The sequence below is a fragment of the Felis catus genome, chromosome D3 (assembly GCF_018350175.1).
Source record: "Felis catus isolate Fca126 chromosome D3, F.catus_Fca126_mat1.0, whole genome shotgun sequence".
NCBI lineage: Eukaryota > Metazoa > Chordata > Mammalia > Carnivora > Felidae > Felis > Felis catus.
Window position 1 is genome coordinate 87,814,971 of NC_058379.1, and position 17,949 is coordinate 87,832,919.

Consider the following 17,949-nt stretch of genomic DNA (forward strand, 5'->3'; position numbering starts at 1 on the left):
TTTAATTTATATGGTATGTCCACAGACAGTAACAACTTGAATTTTATTTGTGAAATAATTAGTTGTTAATCTAAAGGGATACGACTTATCTACCAGCAATACTTTAAACTGAAAAATCAAGATGAATTTTATCTTTGATGAAAATTATTCTGATAATACCCCATGATTTGAAAGTCAATATAAAGAGGGAAAAATGAAGATTGATTTAAGTTCATACTGACAAGCCTAGAATTTATTCCAAAATATGAATTAGCATGCTTCACAATTCCAAGTAATTTGTGATGTGCTATAATTTTTAGTGATCCACTCATTCAAGTGCTAATTGGATTTTATTTTTTATATATTTATGAAGGAAGGGAGGGAATTTATTACTTCCTTCTTTAACATTTTAATTTGGGTCATGAAAAATGCATTATTCATTCATGAGGTACACTTTCATTGGTTAAAAGAATATTCTCCCAGGTAACAAAAACCTCAAATACAATTAGCAAGACTGTTTCCCTCCACCCAAATAATATGAATATTATGCAGGCTAATATATTTTGTGTATTTTATTTCTCTTGACCTACCTAACCGTCATCTTCTTGTCCACAATAAGTTTGAAGCAGTATTTTATTTCCAATCCGGTAAGCTTTCAGTTCATTCCTCCACTGAATGGTGAACGCGTCACAGTAGTCCTGTCTCATACTTGAAATCTGCACATTTACTCACCTATTGGTTTATTCGGCTATGCACCAAGCTCTGTGCTAAGATTGGTGTACTAAAATGAACAGCATATAACCTTAACCCCAAGGAGTTCCTAGCTGATGGTGAAAAGTCATACTAATAAATAAGCATAATATAATGTAAATGTCATTTTTGTATGATTTACGCCTAGGATCTAGTATTGAAGAAAGAGTCATGCCCTGGCTAGGTTATTGGGGTTTTTTGTTTTTGTTTTTGTTTTTGTTTTTGTTTTTGTTTTTGTTTTTGTTTTCACTGTGGAATTTCCCAGACGAGCTATTGGAAATTGTCAAAACTCAAGCTGTAGGTGAAACCTAGAGCTGTTTTCGAAGACAAAAATACCATGTCCCATTACAATGCATGTACACAGACAAAACTCTAACAGCCCAACAAGAAAAACAGGGGCTTAATGGTCACCAGAAACAGGTCTGAATAGTACAGTAGACTAGCAAGAAGCCAATACCTAACAAAGAGCTGGTATATGGACATCAAACTCAAAAGCTGAGGGATAAGTACCCTTACTTACTTGAAATAAAAATGCTGCTGTTCAAGGCTTCCCTTTTCAAGCTAACCTGCTTATAGGGGTAAACCAGTTCAAACCTGCGAACTGAGACAGAATAGACAAATGTTAATATTTGGAATCCATAAAGAAATGCCTGCTTATACTATTGTTTTTTAACAAGTATTTCTTACAATACACACATTATGTCTGGGTACCAGATTATTGACTGCCATTTCATTCAAACTGAAGTAGATAAAAATGTGTATCATTTGATTTCTTTTTTTTTTTACATTAAAACAAATTTTTTAATGTTTTAAGCATTCTTAAGAGAGGGAGAGAGTCAGAGCATGAGCGGGTGAGGGGCTGAACCAGAGGGACACAGAATCCAAAGCAGGCTCCAGGCTCTGAGCTATCAGCACAGAGCCTGACGCGGGGCTCAAACTCACAAGCTGTGAGATCATGACCTGAGCCAAAGTCGGATGCTTAACCAACTGAGCCACCCAGGCACCCCTATTTCATCTTTTTATTGTTTTCCCATGAAAAAATTTACCAACTTGAAAGGATAGTTGCCTTTATAGATGCATTTTAGGCGTGCAGTACATTTTTATTTAATCCTTCCATGAGGAGAGCTCAAGGCCTATTTCTCTCTGTTTCCTCCAGATATGTTCAAATCTATGCATATCTCTCCAAATTTATAAAACTCATATATTCCAGGAAACATGGAATAATTCTCTGAGGAACTGTAATACAGTAAAAAAAAAAAAATGTAGATTTTGGTCTTTGTTACCTGGTCTTGATACAGAGCTGCTAAAGCCTTTGAACGTCTCATTGATAGGCGACTCCTTTGTTGTGCATAATGAACCCTTTTTGACCATCCCAGAGTTTATGCTAATATGATGACTCTTGGTGGGTCCCTAGATAGCTTCAGTATGGGAGCTGGTCACCAGAGATAACCAAGAGATTAGAAGGTTAGAAATTTCAGCCCTATCCCCAGCCTTGGGGAGGGGAGAGGGCCCAGAAATTGAGTTCAATCACAAATGGCCAGAGCTCTAATTAATCATGACTATATATTGAAACTTAGATTAAAATCTCTGAAACTGTGAGGGGAAGGGAGCTTCTGGGCTGGTGAACACATCCATGTGCCAGGAGGTGGCACATCCCACTTCCCAGGGAACAGAGGCCACTGCACTTGGGACCCTTCTGGACCTGCCTGTTCATTTTTATTCTTTATAATAAACTTTAAGAGTAAGGATAGCACTTTCCTATGTTCTATAAATTAGTCTAGCAAATGACTGAACCTGAGGGGAAGTCATGGGAGCCCCTGAATTTAGAGTTGTCCAGACAGAAGTATAGTCTCCTAGGTAGTCATCTGAAGTGAGAGAAGTGATATCGAGCCTTTATTGGGTCTGCATCAACTATGTGTAGTTAGAGTCAGTATATAATTGAATTCTAGGACATCTCGGGGATGTCGGAGAATTGGAGGATTTTTGTTTGGAAAACCATGGAGAAATGGGGATGCAGTGATAGACCAATAGGAGACATTACCTTAGAGAGATAAGGCTGTTAACTATGGCAATGTTCATTTGGGGGGAAAAAAAAGTTAATTTTATCAGAATCAGAAATGTTAATTTCATAGATTCATAAGGAGTTTCACTGAGCTCAATTTGGAAGGGCATGTAGGAAAACAAATGAAAGCAGAGCTAACAGTTTTATCCCTCCATGTGGTAGAGAAGAAAAGGAAACCATTCAGTGAGCAGTTCAAGGTTTTCAACATTCAGCAGTGTCTACATTGAACAAGAGCAGAATGGAAAAGGAACATCAGAGGAAGCAGCATCGGGGCTCACTGCTGCTGGAATACAGATGGTAGAGAGGAATTTCTTTTGCAATTACAGTCCTAGGAAATTCAAAAAGTAGAGGAAAACAAAGTTTTAGAGGAGAAGGAGCAAAAAAAAAAAAAAATCTAGGCGTGGAGGCTCCTGAGGACACAGATTTTGGAAGTTTCAGCAACATCCCTCAGTCAGAGATACCTGAATGTAAGTCCCCAACTAGGACAAGTCTTGTCTAGCCTTGTCACTCCAAGGGACCATTCGGCCCTGGAGGAAGGAGGGCACGGACTCGCAGAATTCCTGCAAAGAAGACGGACTCGTTATGTTGAAATATTAAATAAGCCTCAGTTCTTTGTGAGGTTGGAGAGATGCAAAGCTAGTATCAAGCACTCAAGATTGATTCAAGATCAGGTCCTAATGTCCAGAGAGAGTAGATGCTGTTTTCTAACAATGAGAATTCATTCAACTTGCATGGCACATGAAATCAGGAATTCGAGGGAGACATGAATACAAGAGATCTTTAATATGCAGATTGGTCACTAAGAAAAAGAATAAACACCATAAAAGAGCAGTTGCCTGGGAAAATATAAGTTTTCAAGAAGACTGGACTACTTAAGATACTACAAAATGTCTGTCTTGATCGTTGCTTCCACCAGGTATGGTAAATACTATAATAAAAGCCTCTTAGTGGAATGTTTCTCCCTAGAGGATTGTAAACGAATATCTCAGGATATTCTGAGCATTCACAGATCACTATCCTGGAAAAAGGTGAAAAAAAATCACAATTCGTCTTTAATTTTCCTCTTTGTGATCCTCCAGGAGAAAAAAAAATGCACAGAAAAATACCATACACACATAACATCATCATAACAATAACAAAACAACATCAATTAAATTTCAATTAAAACCTGAATAAGATCAGAAGACAGAATCCCAACCAAGCAAATATGTGAATGAGATACATTTTCCTAGGAGCAATTAGGCAATGAAGAAAATGAAAAAAGGTATTTTTAGAAGGTAATTTCTTCAAGATACTACAGGTAAATTGTGTTATATCAATTGATGATTCATTCCCTTAATTGTTAAGGAAATCGGAGAGCAAAACTTGATAATATTTTCATATGTTTTGCTCCGGAGTAAATTGGTATAGAAGACAGAACCTGAGCGAGGTCTTGTTTCCTATTCCACATAGCTCATCCCTTTCCTGTGAAGTGGGTTTACTACTCAGTTGAGGGTGCATGAGAAGAACGTCATAAAGGGGGAAAGGAGAGAGAGCTGACAGGAAGACAGGCAGAAAATATTTGAAAATAGTGTGTAACCAATCCTCTGGACCTGCACTCTACATGTTTTTATTGAATCTGCACATATTTTCTCTCTTTTATCATTTTTTTCCTTTTTTTTGAATCCGCCCATATTTTTGACTTTGTAATTATCTGTGCAATTAAGTAAAAGTGGGAATACATTAGTCAGATGCCTGTGTTGAATGATGCTGAGATGTGAGAAGCAGAGAAGGGCACTAGGTATTTAGCAAATCTTCAAAAATTGGTATACTGTATCTCTATTATGTTTGTGCTTTAGCAAAGAGATGGGCATACGTTGTGCTATGTTATTGGAAAATTAGTTGGAAAACCATCTAGCGAGGCTCCCGCAGTTCCATTATGGATCACTTTGAGTGGTATTGATTATATTTTTACCTAATAGTCAGTGTGCAAAAACTATGTTGTTTCTTTTTTCAAGTTTATTTTATTTTGAGAGAGAGGGGATGGGGGAGGGGCAGGGAGAGAGAGAGAGAGAGAGAGAGAGAGAGAGAGAGAGAGAGAGAACGCAGAGTCACCAAGGAGCCTGACGTGGGGCTCGAACTCACAAACCATGAGATCATGACCTGAGCCAAAACCAAGAGTCAGACGCTTAACCAACTGAGCCACACAGATGCCCCAGTATCTTTCTTTTCTTTTTTCTTTTCTTTTCTTTTCTTTTTTCTTTTCTTTTCTTTTCTTTTCTTTTCTTTTCTTTTCTTTTCTTTTCTTTTCTTTTCTTTTCTTCTCTTCTCTTTTCTTTTCTTCTCTTCTCTTTTCTTCTCTTTTCTTTTCTTGTTTTTTGTTTGTTTGTTTTTTACAAAAGTCTGTTAATATAAAATTTGGCCAAATCAGGACTAGAATTCCCACTTCCCGGATGAAAGCCTCAGACACTGCTTGGGGATTTGGCTAACTGATCGAAATTTGTTCGAAGGATTGACTTCCAGCCCCAATCTCCTCCGCTACAAATAGTTAATTTGACCTTGTGTACCTTGAATATATTCAGGTCAGCAGTCTTTAAATACTTTGCTCAGAGTAGACAGAAAGTATCATTTACTTGCCACGGTAGCTTCACTGTTGAAAGTGAAGCTTCCTGTCTGTTCTTTGCTGAAGTGTGATGGGCGAGCAGCTCAGCCCTAAGCAGTCCGTGTGGGGAGCACTGCCTCTGAAGAAAAACGAAAGAAAAACCATCAGTTGGCTCCATCCACGCCTCCAAACCATATCCCCCTCTTATTTCCTCTGCAGTATTTCAAAACAAATTTGATATTCCTTGACATTTAAATAGTAAGATTGTATTCTAGTAAAGCTTTTTTCTTCACACAGCATCCATCATATTTTTGTTCTACTCTAGGGATATAATAGATGAAATAGAGTTGAAGAGAGAAGTTTTAGTAAAAAAGACACCACACGCACACCCACGCGCACACACACACATCCATGCAATGAAATCCCTTCATTTGCAGGCTCTTTCTACAACTGACATGAAGTGAACCTTCTGAATAGATTCTGTAGTAGTTTTGTACAAGAAGATTTCCAGGGGCTTGATTTTTGTTAGTTTCATTATGCTGAAAGCTCTTAAACAGTTTCATGGTAAAATAACACGAAATCTCAGGTTAACCATGGTAAAAACTAGCATACTATCGAATAGTCTTATAGGATTCCTTAAACAATACAGTTTCAAGCTAGTCTTGGTCGAAGGGAATGCATGAAAATGCAATTTTTATTGGGATGCTGAGAGAAACAGAGAATCATGTTATTTTATGATCAGCTTTTCATCACAAAATCAATTGTTCTACTAACAATTTTCCATAGCAGGTTTTTGAGAATATTATATTAGGAGTATCCTTTTTGTTCCTTTTCTCATGCACGGCGAGCAATGTTGTCTACATTCCACAAAGATGAGCATATAGCTGGCTGTCAACATCAGATCTCTTTTCTTTGAATTGCTCACAAAAAGAGTTAGTTTGGAATCACGCACATTTATATATTAAAAGTAAAACAAAGTTAAACACTAAGGTGGGCAAAAAGAAGTTTCAATGCAAAGAATGACAGAGTTGTAGATGGATTGTGCCAATATGACTTTGTTCCCGATAATGGGGTCTCTCCCTAATAATCTTTCCCCATTTTTGCCGATCTCAGTAGGAGTCCACTCTTGCATAAAATGATGTGACACTTTTTTTTAACCTTTTGCATTTGGTAAATCAAGGTAAAATTATTCAAATAGGCACATTAAACAATTAGGGACAAGTAGTATTTCACCCAGCATATCCTACCTCTAAAATATTTCACATTGTTATATTTGTCGTTGCCCTAATTGTTGTCTTTGCTATACCCACTATTAGTATTTTTCGTAGCTATAGGATGTGTTAATTTACCATCCTTGTCTCCTACCTTTCTATAATTTGTTCACTGTATTAACTCAGTGAAAATACTACTTTTAATGAAAGTTTAATTTAACTCAGTTAAGAAATGTTTACTGATAACTGATTAGTTAGTGCTGTTTTTGCATTTGGAGACTAAACATGTAGCCTAGATACTTCCTTATTCTTCAACATATTGCAATATAGTTAAAATATAGGACAGATACCTGCACCATGTGTAATGAATGCTAAAAAAAAAAAGTTCATACAAATTGATAGGGTAGATACTAGAGAAGTTATCTTGATCTGCAACCCCAAACAAAACTTGATATGCTTATAATAAATCTTGTTTAAGGTTACTAAGTACATGCTCACATTAATTTAATACATACAGAATATGCAAAGACCATGAGATATAGGTCAACAACAAATTGTTAGAAAACACATTGTCTACATTTGACAAATGATAAGTACTCTGGTTTTTTGGCATAGGTTACAGGCAAGGTGAGTGAATATAGTAGCTGCTAGGAATGCTTTAACTACTAATGACCTTGAAAACCATAAGCGTCGATCTATTACTCTTGTTATTATTAGGGATTTCGGTGAAGGTAAATTGCACTTTGAACACTGCATTCTCTGTACTAGTAAATTCATTTGGTGGAATGTGTTGGATAGTTGTGTCATGTATATATGTCAACTGTTGTAATGGAAGACGGAGGAGGAAAAATGGAACTGCATCTAAATGATCAAAAACAAACCCAAACAGAGATGCGGGCTAGAGCTCAGCCAGAGAGAATAACGGCTATCCAAATGACAAACTAAGAGGCTGTAAGAAATCAGAGCTGTTCAAGCTGAGTTACAGTTCAGATGACTGCAAGGGGCACTTGTGGAAGACGGGGCTGTGTCCCTCCCGGTCCCTTCGCATGCTTGGGCACCCAGCGCCCGCTGTGGTGATTGTCCTGGACTGATAACAGATCATAGCTCCTCTCTTCTCCAGACATCCTTGGCAGAAGGGGGGCAGCTTCACTGCACAGACTACACCCCCTCAGGGGGGAATGCATCTTGAGTGACTGACTGACAAGGAGGTGCAGAGCCTCAGGCCCCAGCCTTGCTTCAAGCTGGAACGACCTGTGGGGTGCACTTGATCTACAGACCTTCTCAGTGGAATCAAGTGACAGTTTTTCTTCACTGGGACCATATTCCTGGCTTAGCTTTCTCTCCTTGGCACTATCATTTTTCACTCCACCTCGGCAAGAACCCCTAAAAGTCACCAGCAGACGAACCACACCAGCGTCTGCTTCCAAGGAACAGACCCACACCTCACTGACGCTGACTTTGCCAGGGCACGCGGGAAGGCTTTCCCTCTTGTCCCTCTACAGCTTTCTACGGCTGTCTTCCAAGTGCACGTGATCGTACCGACTCTCTGGTCACGGCAAGCTCTGAATAAATAGTTTCTGTCCGCTCTTATTTGGGTTTGGTCTCTTTATTTCCACAGCAGAAATGAAAGCAAAGGGGTCCCTGGAAGTCACACCAAGTTCAAAGTCGATGAGAAGAACTCAGTCCTTATTTAGGCAATGGTTTTGAGAGAAAGGTTGAAGTCATTGCAAGATCATGAGGAAGTGAAAGACCTTACCACTCCTTCTGCGTGTGAAGTTCCCCAGCAGGCATGTTTTCAGGTAAGATGTTTTGTATGTTCCTATTAATTAAGCCAAAACTGTATTTCGTCTCAAATACAATTATCTGAATGTGCGCTTGATGTTTTCCCTAGCTCAAATAGTCTAATATGTAAATTAAAGTGTATCGTTAGAGATATCCTAGACTTTGATTTTTGTTTTCTATTTTTTACCCCATCTGAATGATTTTAGTGTGAACTGATAAGCATGCAGTCCCCCTCCCCTGTTGCCGTGTTAGGTCTCTTATCATGGGATTCTGAGATAGAAGGGCACAGACTCATGTAAATATAGAGGAACTTGGTTTTGTGTCCAACAGACTTACTGTCGTAGGTAAAAAGTCAAATACTAAGATTTGTTTTTACCTATCTGAATTTCTTGTCTTCTAAAAACCTCCTCACATTGAAAAGAAATCCATGTTGCCTTTCAGGAGAAATGATAATAACATATGGCAGCTGGTATCAGATGTGGATACGGGTACATTTCTGTTACTGGGGCTCGGAAAGGCTGCACCAGAATGACTAGTTTAGCGAATAGATGGTAGGATTTCTGGCTGTGATATTGACTGATTGTGCTGTTGACTCCTGGGAGTACATCCTCTTGATGGTGGGGAAGGGACCACATGTTTGCTTCCCGAACTTCTTTGGACATGATTGCTTCTTGCGATTTTTTTCCTCTTTAATCAGGTACATGACTTACACTTTAACACACACATAAAAATCTCTGTGGTCTAACTCTATGTTCATCTGGGTCCTTTTGTGAACATCCCGCATGAGTCCAACGGCATTGGGAAATCTTTCTGAAAATATTACTTCACAATGGGGTCTCCTTTTAGGTATATATGGAGGTTATGAAACACTGAATAGAATGATTAAAATGTTATGAATTTGAAGATAATTTATAGCTTATAAAACTGCCTATTCTTCCAGAGTCTTTCCATCTAAAGGTTATCACTATATACAAACTCATTCTTCAGTGGAAAATAGTAATATGGCTTTTGAAAAATGATTTGCAGGCTTTAAAAAATGTGCATGTAAATAAATTTTATTTTTAAGGACATTTTATTCAAAAAGTTTCTTAATATCTTGATAGGCTTTTAAAAGCCAATGCCTTGGGGATAGACCATTACTAATATATATTCTATTGCGGAATTTATGTCTACTGCTTGTGAATTAAGCAAAATGCTTCTTTGAGTCTAATATATGTGACAACTCAGGAAAATGTGCAGTGCATTCAATGTTCTCAATTCCCATGTATTACTTGGGGAGTTTTACCAAGGATTATGAGATATAAAAGTCCCCAGACAATTTTCCTGTCATTTAAAAACTATTAATATTACAGTTATTCAAATATCATTTTAAAACGCATTCATTTAAATAGTTCTTTGTACCACAAATAAATTGTTCTGTGAAATGAAGCAACACTTTTCAACATAATTCATCTTTGCTCTATTGACTCAGAATCAAGTTGGTACACTATATTTTCCTGGCAAAATGTTGACTCGCAATATGCCAATAAATGTGTCCTATTTTTATGCTCAAAAAGCTTTAGAAATATAGTCACTAAATAATACACACATGTGAATCTCTCATGAATGCACAGATCTCTTAGTAAATTTTATCTGAAATTAATGTATAATCTATTTGGTTAAAATCTGTTTGAAATGGAATTTAGATTCCTGATTCTGTATAACCCCAAACTAATTATTTTGTGATGTTTTTCATTTAAAAAAATTGCTGCAAGCACATAGTCCAAGATTTATGATATTTTAACTGGCAATGCCAAAAACATAGGACAGGAGAAAATTACCTGTATTAAAAATTATACTTCTGTATGTTATATCTCAACACACACATACACACACACACACACACACACACACACACACATTGTAGTAAAAAGGATGCAGAACTGAAACATTAATGTTTACTTCCTTTGAAAAAATGTTTATTTTTGAGAGGGAGAGAGAAAGAGAGAGAGAGAAAGCATGAGAGGGGGCAGGGCAGAGAGAGAGGGAGACACAGGATCCAAAGCTGGCTCTGTGCTGACAGTATAGAGCCCGATGTGGGGCTTGGACTCACAAACCGTGAGATCATGACCTGAGCCAAGATCAAGGGTCAGACGCTCAACTGACTGAGCCACCCAGATGCCCCAAACAATAGTATTTACTTCTTATTACTGTTATTTAACCCAGCCTTGATTTCAGTAGGAATTGCCTTGAGAACACCTGCCTTTGGCAGTCCCCCAGCCCATACTTCTCCACTGCTTCTAGAATTATTCAAGGATTAAAAAAATATATTTACAGGTAAACATATGACTTCTAAGTCATATTTGTAGGCTAGCATGACACAGAAATTTCCTTTTGAATTTTAATGGAAAATGTTATTATTATCACAAAAATGTGGGCCCTTAGTAGCTGAGGAATGGATTGGAGGTTGTTGATCATACACCCTCATTCTTCCAATCATCTTCCTCCTCTACATGTATATGAGTTACCTTGTTATCCTTTTGTTTTTAAACATGTTTTTATCAATTCAGAATATATGCTATGTACTATTAATTATTATTAGTAATAATGTGATTTGGGATTTTTCTGCATGGGACACTTTTCTCTATTCCATTTACTGATTCAATTATTTATTTATATCAATATGGAGAAACGAATATTAATCTTATGCTTTGGGTACATAACCCAATACTGCTTTATTGAATCTTTCTCTGATTATTCCAGATATGGCTATTGGAAGCACTTTCAGTTAGCTCCTTGCCCTTGACATACTTCTGCCTGTGTGTGTGTGTGTGTGTGTGTGTGTGTCTGCGTTAGAAGTTCCTCACTCTCTGGCACTAAAAAGTGCTTCAGCATCATCTTGTATATTCCCTGCCCAAGTGCTAGAATCCGCACTTTCTCCAAAGGCCCCGGGTCCTTGTAATGGCATGAGAAGTGAAGATACGGGCTCTATTGTGCTCACTGCTACCGTGTGTTGTCGCTTATAGGCCCTGAGCTGACAAGGTAAAGAAGTAAGTGTGTATACTTAACCTATTTACACATATATTTATAAATAATTTTATATGTAAACATTTATATCTGTGTTAAACTAAACATGAACTTACCAAATTTGTGAGCATTATGTTCACAGATTTTTTAGGGGTGGTCTGGGTTTTTGGGAGGAGTGGGGTTACTTATTTATTTATTTATTTATTTATTTATTTATTTATTTATTGTCCTGTTAACATCCATGAGGTCATAGCAATGGCCCCTCTTTCATTTCTGATATTAGTAATCTCTACCTTTTCTCTTTTTTTTCTTGATGAGCCTGGATATAGGTTTATCAATTTCATTGATCTTTTTAGGAACCTGCCTTTGATTTGGATGCTGTTTCTCTATTACTTTTTTAATCACACTGATTTTGGCTCTAATGTTTATTTTCTTTCATATGCTTGCTTTAGGCTTGAATTGCTGTTCTTTCTCTAGTTTGCTAAGGTAGAAACTTAATTTACATTCCCCTTCCCTGCTAGAGGCACGTGAGAATTATTCTTGGTTCTTCATCATAAGAATCTGCGTGAGGGTTGGGTGCGTCATGAAAGGAAAACCCATGAAAGTGTGGAGGCTGCCCAAGCCTGGATGGGATCCCTACAAGCCACTCTCCAAATTCATTAATTAAAGGTGCCTACATTTGTCACATGCCTAATTTCATCACTGCCATAATTAAGTGTGGCTGAGTTTTCCCAGGTCTCGCCTGATTTCTGGTCCTTCCCAGGTCTGTGGTCCTTCTCATTGTGGATGAGCCCATATGTGTATACACTGTCTCTTCCATATGTGTATACACCATCTCTGCTGTAAATGTGTACATGCTGCCTCTTCCATAATGGAAAAGTCAACCATCAGTACAGAAATTCTGCACCCATAGTGGTGCCACCTGCTGGTTGATGAGTCGGTTTTCTTTTTTTGCCCCTTTTCTTTCTCCTTTTTCAAGTTAAAAACGATCAATAGTGGCCCTGTTTTATGTCTTTATGTGTTCTTGGAGAATATTTAAAACTCCTACTTATCCTCTCAAGAGTTTTGCGTTTGTCTAAATGAGTAAATCCTTGGCAGCAATGTTTCCTTAGGTTTGTTTTTTGTTTCTTTCACATTGTCTAGTGTAAGTGGAGTTCAGCCGTGTACTTTTCATTATTATGCTGACTATATTAGCAACAATGATATGGAGAGCAGACTCAAGACTATCTGTTCATTTTATGCTTCATTGAGTAGGTAATGGACTCGTTGATAGATTTGTGCTGCTTAAAAATCCTCCCATGGTTTCTGAGTTTGGACTATACAACAATGTATCATGACAGATGCCTTGTTGAAAGAGTGGTAACGGAACTTCTATCTACTCACTTTCCTTGGGAAGTAGATAGGTTAAAAACAAATATTCATACCTATTTTGAACACTGAGACACAATTTTCAGCTAATATTTGGAGGCTGAAAAGTAATTAAAGGTAATTGCAGAATTGTGGATTGTGAATGATGGATAACTGTATCACACATGAGATTCAATCCTAGATGGCTTTTAGAATGAAACTTTTCAAATATGTTTGAATGCACAGATTTAAGTGTCTAGAAAGCATCACACAAATATACTATAAAGAAATATCAGATGCGTAGGGTATAATACATCAAATCAAAATGCCAAACTCACTTATTCTTCTGTATTACCCTGAGAAGGCCCTCAGATACAAAAAACACATATCACAGGGTGAAAAATGTGCCTATGACTTGTCTTATGCCACCAGTTAGAATTTACAAGTTTATAAGGGGATCAGTTGAATGGACTTTTAATTTATAATTTATATACATACATAAATTTATAAATATATATGAATTCATATATGCATATGTCTATATAAACGGAAACTTATAGCGATTTCAAAATGATGGCAGTTTTGTTATGATCAAAGAGAAAATGTAAAAAAAAAGAAAATGCAAAGCCAAATGCTAACATTTCTCTCATTGTTGCTTTGGTGTCCTTATTTATTTATTATATTACTGTATTAATCAGGACAAGGCTAGGTTATGCTGTGAAAACAAATAGTACCAAAATCCCATTAGGGTAACACAAAAATATATTGTTTGTTATTTTTATTTTCAGAGAACTGAGCTAAAGAAGTTCTTTCTTGACATATGCTTTTATTTTTATGTTTATGAGGGTTCAGGGAGAATATGTGATGAATTAGTGTTGGCTCTTAATTTCCTTCATCTAAATATTTATCGGCCATGTCTGCTCATAGTTCATTGGCCAAGGTAGTTGTAGCTTCACCTACATTCAAGGATCCCATGGGGCAATACAATCCTACCATGTATTTGAAAGGAGGGAAGCTGTATGACTACTACATTGGAGTAAATTGAAAAGAAACCAACAAACACACCCTGCTTCTCTGAAAAATTCAAAGGCTTCAGCTCTAGACTGTCCCACCTCAGGGAGAACAACTTCAGCTCTGCCTTCCCCAATATCTTAGCAGAGGTTCTTAATGACCTCGATTTATTCTTCTAATGTGCAACTATTCAGTTATTTTGTCCTCTACAGGCAAAGCCTCTGTGCAATTGTTTTTTTTAAAGTTTTTTTCTATAATTGAAATCCCTTTGATTCATTTTTTGACATATGTTCCTCATATAACTTCCATATTTATGGCAGCTGATTACTTTTTTCAACAAATAAACACAAAAACAATCTTAAATATTTCAACTATCAGTGTGGTAATGATTTAAAATTTAAAAATTTCGAGGCGCCTGGGTGGCTCAGTCGGTTAAGCATCCGACTTCGGCTCAGGTCACAATCTCGCAGTTTGTGAGTTCAAGCCCTGCATTGGGCTCTGTGCCAACAGCTCAGAACCTGGAGCCAGCTTTGGATTCTGCATCTCCCTCTCTCTTTGCCCCTCCCATGCTTATACTCTGTCTCTCTCTGTCTCTCAATATTAAGTAAACGTTTAAAACAATTGAAATTTGAAAATCTCCTATGCCTAATAAGTAGCAAATATCTGAAAAAAGAGTGTTCAAAATTCTGCCTTTGTTAATTGCTAAGTCTATTATTTTTTTTTTAGTTTCATAGAAATTTATAATTTAGGGGTGCCTGGGTGAGTCAGTCAATTAAGCATTTGACTCCAGATTTTGTCTCAGGTCATGATCTCATGGTTCATGAGACTGAACCCTGTAGCAGGCTCCACACTGACAGCACAGAGCCTGCTTGGGATCTCCCTCTCCACCCCTCCCTCCCCTGCTCTCTCTCTTTCTCTCTCAAAATAAAAAACAATTTAGAAAAAAAGAAATTTAAAATTTGTAGAACAATTTAAATTTTATTCCCATTAGAGGTGATCAGAGGCAGGAACAAAAACATATACAAGAGTTGAATTTAAAGAGTGCAGTGGGGCAGTATCCCACTCTTATTTTTAACGGGATTAGGAAACCTTGATGGTCCATGCCCTCTAAATGTGGGATGGTTATTACTGTTTTCAATAATATATATAGTACACATTAGTTTATTAGGTATCAAAAACTTAGAGTCAACTTAAATTCATTTTTCCAAGCTATCTCTCCATGTTTTCTCTGACTTCTGAAGGTAAGAAACAGCAGCTTCAGTATTCATTAGTGCTCTCGGCGGAGTTGGAATTATGTGAATTTGGAGTAGCAGTAAGCGCAAATAAATCCAGTTGTCCTAGTGGGTCTTAATGGTAACACAAACAAATTAAAATCAACTCTATTCCAGTTGAGCCATCCAAATGAACCTGATTCTCAAAGCTCGTGCTGTTAATAAATGATGGTTTTAGAGATATAATTGCTATTAATTATTGTCTTCTTCTTACCACTTCCATATAGGCAAAACAGTCAAGAATTCAGGAAACAATTTTGATAATCACCCAGGTTATTTAGGCTAGTATCCTGATTTTAGAACTAGATAGTCTTTATGGTTTTCCTGAATTCACTAGAGCCTGCCAGTTAATAGTGTTCAAGGTGATCAGACATTTGAATAATTAGATCCACAGCATTGTACAAGTTTAAAGTGTGCACAATGTTACTTTGATACATTTATATACCGTGATCTGATTGCCAATAAAGCAATAGTTATATTAGTTATATTACATAATTATAGTACAGTATTCTTTTCTATATTCACCATACTATTCATTAAATCTCTACGGCTGTTTTACTACTCACAGCAAGTTTATATCCTCAAACACCATCACTCTTATCCCCCACCCATCTCCTGGTAATCGTTTGCTCTTTTTTATTATTATTACAGATTTAACTATTTTAGATACCACATATCAATGATACATAGTGTCTGTCTTTCTCTGTCTGCCTTACCACACTTGGCATGTGCTCAGAGAGTCCATCTGTGTTGTCACGAAGGGGAGGATACCTTCCTTTCTCATTACTGAACAATATTCCATTGTGTATACCTACCACATCTTCTTTATCCGTTCATCCATTGAGGGACATGTGGGTAATTTCCACCTCTTAGCTATTGTAAATAATGCTACAATAAACGTGAGAGTGCCTATATCTTATTGAAATCCTGTTTTCAGTTACTTTAGGTACATACACAGAGGTGGAATTTCTGGATCATATGGTAGATACATTTTTATTTTTTGAGAAATCTCCATATTGTTTTCTATAGTGGTTTGGTCAATTTACATTTCTACTGACAGTGTATAAGGGTTCCCTTTTCACCCCATTCTCACCAGCACCTGTTGTCTCTTGTCTTCTTGATGATAGCCATCCCAACAGATGTGAGATGATAATCTCATTGTGGTTTTGCTTTGCATTTCTCTGATGATTAGTGATGTTGAACATCTTTTCTGTTGTCTGTTGGCCACTTAGATACCCTCTTGGAGAAATTTCTATTTAGTTCTTCTGCCCATTTTTAGATTGTGTTGATTGTCTTTTTGTTATTGAATTGACTGAAATCTGTATATATTTTGGATATTAACCCCTTATTTGATATTTGATTTACAAAAATTTTGTCCCATTCTGTAGGTTGTTGTCTTTCCATTTTAATTGTTTTTCTACTGTGCAGAAGCTTTTGAGCTTGATGTAATCCCATTGATTGACTTCCCTTTTCTTTTGTTTGTGTTTGGCTTTATACCCCCCAAATTATTGCCACAACCAATTATCAGTGAGTTTCTTTTCTGTTTTCTTCTAGGAGTTTTATGGCATCAGGTCTTATATCTAAGTGTGGTCCATTTTTGAATTAGTTTTTGTGATGGTGTGAGATAGCACTCACATGTTCTGCTGTGTTTCTCCAGTTTTCCAGCCCTATTTGCTGAAGACACTATCCTTTCACCATTAGGTATTCTTGGTTCCCTTGTCAAATATTAGTTGGATGTATTTGACTGTATTTACCAGGGTTTAATTCTAGGCTTTCCATTCTGTTCCATTAGCTAATGTGTCTAATTTTATTCTAGTACCAGACTGTTTTTATCATTATGGTTTCATAGTTTAGTTTGAAATCTGGAAGCAAAATACCTCTGGTTTTTCTTTTGGTTTTGTTTTCTCATAATTGCTTTGGCTATTTGGGGCCTTTTCTGCTTCTACACAGTTTTAGGATTGTTTCAGTACTTTGAATATATCATTCTACTCTCTCCTGGTTTGTTCAGTACTTGCTGATAGCCTAATGGGGTTACTGTATAGGTTACTGTCTTTTTTTTCCCCTGATTTTAAAATTCTTTCTTTAGCATTGACTTTTGATAGTTTTAATATAATAGGTCTTGGAGAAGGTCTTTCTGCATTGAGATAATAACATATTCTGTTAGTTTTGTGGATTTATAAATCCAGTTTCTTCCCCAGGTTTGGGAAGTTCTCAGCTATCGTTTCTTTAAATATGCTCTCTGTTCCCTTCTCTCTCTCCTTTTTTTTAAAGTTTGTTTATTTATTTTGAGAGAGAAGGAGAGAGAGAGTGCAAAAGCAGGGGAGGGGCAGAGACAAGGAGAGAGAGAGAATCCTAAGCAAGCTCTACACTGATAGTGTGGGGCTTGACCTCACAAATCATGAGATCATGACTTGAGCTGAAACCAAGAGTTGAGGCTTAACCGAGTGGGTCACCCAGGTGCCCCAGGATATCCATTATTCTTATGTTGGCTTTTCTAATGCAATCTATTATTTCTCAAAGGGCTTCTTTACTTTTTCTTATATCTGTTTTCTTTCCTCTTCCACCTGAGTCATTTTTATATTTCTAACCTTGAGCTTCCTAATTCTCTCTTCCATGTGATCTATTTCTTTATCTTCCATATGATATTGAGTTCTTTAGCTCCAGAATTTCTGTCTGTTTCTTGGGGGTTTTTGTTGTTGTTGTTGTTGTTGTTGTTGTTGTTGTTATTGTTGTTGTTGTTGTTTTAGAATGTCTGTTTTGTAAAGTACTCCTTCCATTCATTAATTTTATTTCTGAGATTATTGTATTGCACTTCTGAGTGTTTGTTTTTATAGCTCCTTGAACTTCTTTATAACAGCTATTTTAAGTTCTTTTCTTTTTTTCAGTTAGATTGCATATTCCATGTCTTTGGGTTCAATTGCTAGAAAATTGTCATTTTCTTTTTGTGGT